The sequence below is a fragment of the Lissotriton helveticus genome, chromosome 6, assembly GCF_964261635.1.
Source record: "Lissotriton helveticus chromosome 6, aLisHel1.1, whole genome shotgun sequence".
Taxonomy (NCBI): Eukaryota; Metazoa; Chordata; class Amphibia; order Caudata; family Salamandridae; genus Lissotriton; species Lissotriton helveticus.
This window is the reverse complement of record NC_136067.1, coordinates 1,406,348,133-1,406,354,168: the sequence shown is the minus strand read 5'-3', so window position 1 is coordinate 1,406,354,168 and position 6,036 is coordinate 1,406,348,133.

Below are 6,036 nucleotides of genomic sequence, written 5' to 3'. Positions count from 1 at the left end.
TAGAGCACCCTGGGTGCCAGGCTTTCCCTCCAAATGCAGGGGTGGCTGGGTACCTAACAACTAGACTGCTAACCTCCTGCAGTCAGGTGGCACAATGCACAGCCATGGCAGCCAATTTAAAAACACAACATTTCACCAGGGTACATTTTACAATGGGGGAAATTGACAAGTGCTCACACCATTGCATGACATTACATATTAACAAGGTGTCTCACACCACACATGGCCTATACAGGTTTATTACCATGGGGGAGACATTTCAAATTAGGGGGGGCAAAAAGCGAAAAAGTTTTGGGGAAAAGGCCAAGTCCAACAGTACTTATGGTAAAAAGTAAAACAAAAAAGGCCTAGAAACGATACTAGAAGATATAGATGTGGGGTTTTCCGTAAATGGCGTAGAATGTGGTTAATTTGCACAGGTTTATTAATGCTTATATGGCTTATTTTAGCAATAAATATTCCATTTAAAATGAATTTTGAACATTCTCATGGAAAACAAGATAACAGCAGGAGTGAAAAGGTACATGATGTGAAAAATGATGTGCAAATTGTAGATAACACTGAACTTCATAAAGATAAGTCAATTAGGGATTTTTTAAAGAATGTTTTTTCAAAACTGTTGTATGAATATGTGGAGACGATGGATGTTCATGATTGCTATGTTTGTATGCAGTTACCTGCATCAGTAGCCAAAGGTGTCACATCATCACCTTCCTTTGACTTATGGAATGACTTGTTGTGTAATAGCTAGTTTATTTTATAAAACAGGCAAATTAAAATATTATTATTCTGATGTAGATGAAATCTTTGCTAAATTTCCTGTAATACATGGACTAAACAAAGTGAAACCTGCTACTGTGAATTTTTCTTGGAAACAAAATAATTGCCTTTAGAATATGCTTTTAGAAATAATTTAACATGTAAACTAAAAAAGGAGGAGAAAGTATTTTTAGAAATGGTAGAGGACAGAAGAATTGCATACCAAAGAAAAGCAACTGCTAGTAAAATGAAAACACACCCATGGAAATTTAATGAAGAGAATTATGTAAAAAGTGACAATAATGTAGCATTTGGATTAGATGTTCACCAGCAAGGGAAACTGTGTATTCGTCGAGATAATACTGTGTATGATAATTATTTTGTGGGAGCAAGTGATTGTAAAGACACATATATAATTATAGGGGGATGGGGGAAATGATCCTGTTTTTCCTGGAATTTATTTTATATGTGGAAAAAAAGCTTATTCTAGATTGCCAGATCATTGGTATGGGACGTGTTATGTAGGTCTGGTCTTTCCAAAAACGTTTCAGGTAGATAGAGGAACCAATGGAATTCATGAAATAGGTAAGCCAATAACACGTAGAAGGGTAAGTTTCGTAGAAATATTAGGTGACATTATTGGAGCATTGATACCAGCAGTGGATATATCTTTTAAAGCAAACAAATTTCGAAAGTTGTCAACGATAGTAGATCGTTTATCAACAAGTACTGCTGGAGGATTTTTAATGGTAAATACCAAAATGGTTGCCATGAGAGCTATGGTGATGCAAATACGACTTGCTCTTGATATTCTATTAGCAAAAGAAGGAGGAGTTTGTGGAATATTGAAAGTGCAACATTGTTGTACGTACATTCCTGACAAAAGTCAGAACATTTAAAGATATATCAGAAATGTTACTGAATTACATAAAGAAATTACTCCACTGGATGTTGTTGGTGTTCTTGAGAAACTTGGTAAGAGTTTTTCAGCTGTAAAGAAATGGTTTGTAGAAATAGGTAGCTCATTAGTTGGAAAAATACTAATACCAGTAACAGTAATAATAATGATAGCATTAATATTAAGGTTAGGGTGTGAATGTATTAGAAGAAGAAAAGCTGAAATAAAAATAAAAATGAATATAGAACAGAACACGCAAAGAGAATGTGAAATGGGAGAAATAGAATTAGAAGAGCTTAAAGAGAAAATGTATAAAAACTCAAAAGGACAAAATGAAAAAGATACTAAAGTCTAAACTGAAGAACCTAAAACATGTTCTTAGAAAATTTAGTTGGGTGATTTGTGGTGATAAAATCACCAAAGGGGGAGTTGATGGAGCAGGGGAGAGACAAAACATTGTATGTGTACCCCTTGTAAAGTTAATCTCTCATAACCATAATAATACAAATAGAGTGAAGCATGTAAACTAATCAACAAAATGCACGCACGTAAAGTCGACAACACGTGGGAAAACTAATTGCTGTTTTGCAGAAATAATATACTAATGAAAACAAACGAGTTATACTAATATAGAGCTGTGGTATTGTAGATTCAACTGAATAAATGTGTGTATAAGTGCTTATATTAGAAGTTCTTTTTGTGGTAATAAGGAATGCAAATGGTGAGTAAAATGTCGCTTATTTGTGTGCTTTTGCTAGGTAACATCTAACCGGGAAACTTAGAACAGTGGGAGGTAAACAGAAGGGTTAAAATTCTAAATCTAATTTCTGTTGTGTTTATTTTCGCATTAGTTTCCACTGAGGCCTGCCTGCGCCTAGTCTGAAAATGGCTGTTTAAGTGAAACGAGAAAAAGGTCTCCGAAAGATGGCCCCCACGCATGCGCAGTGTATATAAGAAGTGCGAGTGAACGGCCTCTGCTCAGAGCGAGAGATGTCAAGGCCAGCTTGGCCTATGAACTGGAGATGTGCCAAAGGATGCTTCCACCTAAAAGCCTGGGAAAGGAAGTCAAAAAATCTTTATTATGAACAAATGATCGCCATCAACTGAGTTCTACTAGTTGGTCCATCGACCAAAATAGCGGAGTACCTTGATGTTTGTTTTCCTTATAACAAGTTAAATGATTTCTGAAATGTATACAATGTAGAGAATATAAAATTTAGGTTAATGAGGTACCCAGCGATCCAGCAGCTCACCTCCTTTTTCACTGATTCCGGGGCAGTGTGGTGTGTGTATGTGTGACTCATGGTGCTATGGGCCCCACCGATGAGTAGAAATAAATTACTCCCAAGTTAAGTGGGATGAGTTTTGAGGGTTCTTAGAAAGGTTTGCTGGATCACAAGCCCCACTTAAGGACTATCCAATACTCTGGAGATATTTCCAAGTGTCCCACCACGTAGTTGGTGTGCGTGCATTGTGAATTAGGAGAGACCGCAAACAGTTGGTCCCTGGTGCAAGACGGGCAGCAGCTCAGTCTTCAGTCAAGAACTGAAATATCTCCGGACTATTGGATAGTCCTTAAGCGGGGCCTGGCATCACTAATGCATTCCCCCAATCTCGCACTCTGGCCAACCTCCAGTGGCCTGTGCAGTCACTTGAACTCTTAATACTACGCGGCTCGGGTCTGGACCTACCAGCGGTATCTGTCTCTGACCTACACCCTCGGGTTTGACGAACCTGCTATAGTCGGTTCACTATCAGCTTGCCCGCATAATTTCATACACCCTAATTCTAATTGCTCACAAATATCTTCCTGATGATGATCTCCAAATGATTGAGATCGAAACACCGTTGACCTTTACACAACAAAAAAACTCCTTTATTGTTTAAAATTTACATGGAATGTTTGGCTAATGTTGCCAGTGCGATGTATTTTTAATGTAACCTTCACCCATCAAGTCACGCTTCTCCCACTACTTTGTGAGCACTTGAAATATAACCTTAAGAAGTTACAAGTTTTTATATAGTATTTATGAAATAAATCAGTACTATTTCAATACAATTGTGTGTCCCTATGTACATTGCCCAGCGGTCTTAAACTGTTGATTCTGGCAATTCCAATTGCTGCATGTTTGATGATTAATACTCTCCTTAATTCTATAGCTCAGGCTGTTTGGGACCTTTATGGCCCATTGTTTCTGGACACTACTATTGACTACCCCGGGTTCAAATATCAGGGGTCCCCTTGTTCCCTAATATAGCGTGCAACTATTTAGAGCACATGGCTGGCCAACTTGGTAATACTGCAACTCCTCCCTTTCCAAGTCATCATGCTGTGACAACATGGTAAAGGGAGGAATATTAAAACGCAGCTGATAGACAAGGTCTGATACTGCACACGCCTGGGGCTGCTTCAGAATTTGACGCTTTTAAGCGTCATTTGTGGGCAGTTCCAGAGGACCTCAATTATTGCAGAATTGGACTGGAAGCCTGTCAGCCTGTACTGCTGGACTTTTACTGCTGCCAAGATACACATGCGCAATAGCGCATGTGTCTAAATTAAAACTGCCTGACGTCCGGTTTTTAGAACAGACTCTGCAGGCCAAAGCAGTGTACGCTTCAGAATAGTTTAAAAAGCATGGTAATTGCTTTTTGTAATTACCATCGATGCGCCCAGAAACAACTGCTGTCTAGGGTGATAAACGACTGGTGACTGGTGTCAAGTTCTTTGTGACTGTGCTGAGGCCGCCCCTCTGAAATGTATGTGGGGCAGGGAACAGCTCTGCCCCCTCCATCCTGCCACGATGGTCCATCCTGCCAACTAATCGCCCTTTTGTCTCACTGTCTGGGAGGAATACACATAGGGCAACAGCCAACATCTCACAGTCATGTGACCTAGGCTGCAGGCCCCCAATTGTTGAGACAAGAAAATGCCAGCTTTCTAAAAGTGGTATTTTTGCCTCATAATCAGACTTTATCATTAAAGAGGATTTTAAATTGCAATTCTTTTGAGCCCAACCAAATACCGAACAAATGTTTTCAATTATTAAATGTAATAAGGTAACCCACAGTTATCCTATTGGAGAAGTAGGCCTTACAGTGGTGAAAAATGAATTTGGGAGTTTTTCACCATTGGGGCATGCAAAACGTAAAAGTACATGTTCAACTTTTTTAATACACTGAGCCATGCCCTATGGGCTGTTTAAAAGTGTAAATCAGGTGTAGACCAATTCCTACCATGTTTTAAGGAGTGAGCACAAGCACGTTTTAGCACTGGTTAGCAGTGGTAAAGTGGACAGAGTCTTAAAGCAAAACAAAAATCAGCAATGGGAGGCGAGTAGGCAAAATGTTTGGGGGAAGACCACCCTAATTACTCAGATGGGTTGTTTGTGATGTAGTTTGTGTCCCATGTTGGCAGAAATAAGAGAATTTCAATTAAGAAATAAAAATGCTTACCAGAACTTAAAAATTGTTTCCTTGTAGTGTTTGGAGTTGCGGCATAATAGTGCATAAGAATCAGTGCTAAAAGAATGAAAAGTTTTCTCTTTTGAAACGTTTACACATAACTGAGAAACTTCCCTCAGCTGTATTTGTGACTGCATTACTTTCTTAACCAGGCAACTCATTCCAAAGTAGCAAACGAGTTGAAAGGTAAATTCAATACCCACCATGTAAATCTTAAAACAGTTGAAGTAATAATTTGTATTCTATGACAACCAATGTAACTCAGGGCCGACGCAAGGCATGGGCAGTGAAGGCAGCTGCCCAGGGCCTCGCACTCAACATACCAGCAGCGGGCCCCATACAAGTGCATCCCATCACTGGTCCTCATGTCCCCTGCCGATTCAATTGAAAGAAAGAGATCTCGTAACAATTGGGCCCATGGGAGGGAGCTCCCCCAGGGCCATTTTAGGGATGGTGTGAGAAATGTACGGGAGACTTCCTCTTGTCCCAGTTGCAACTAAACACATTTTGCAGGTTTGTCCTGCAATTAGGCCTCCTGCCCAGCTGCCCATTCAGTGACAGTGCGGGACGCCGATTGTCCAGCAATGTAGCGCCCCACAGTTTTAACTCTCAGCCCACAAGCAATTCCCACACCTTCAGCCTGATATGAGCTGTAAAAGAGGTGCTTGTAGGAGGCTGAGAGGAGGAGCTGTGGCCCAGGAGAAGTATCCATTAAGCAGCTTCCGGAGCCCTGAAGGTGTCATGTATGCAAATTAGAGGGGCCTCGCACATTCCTCTTCGCCCAGGGCCACAAAAATCCTAGCACTGGCCCTGATGTAACTATACCATTTTATGTCTCTTGGTAGGTTGGAGTCATCGTCATTTTTTTACTTCTCTACCCTCACTTCTTGTTTGTCCGTCATTACATTCTGTTTTAA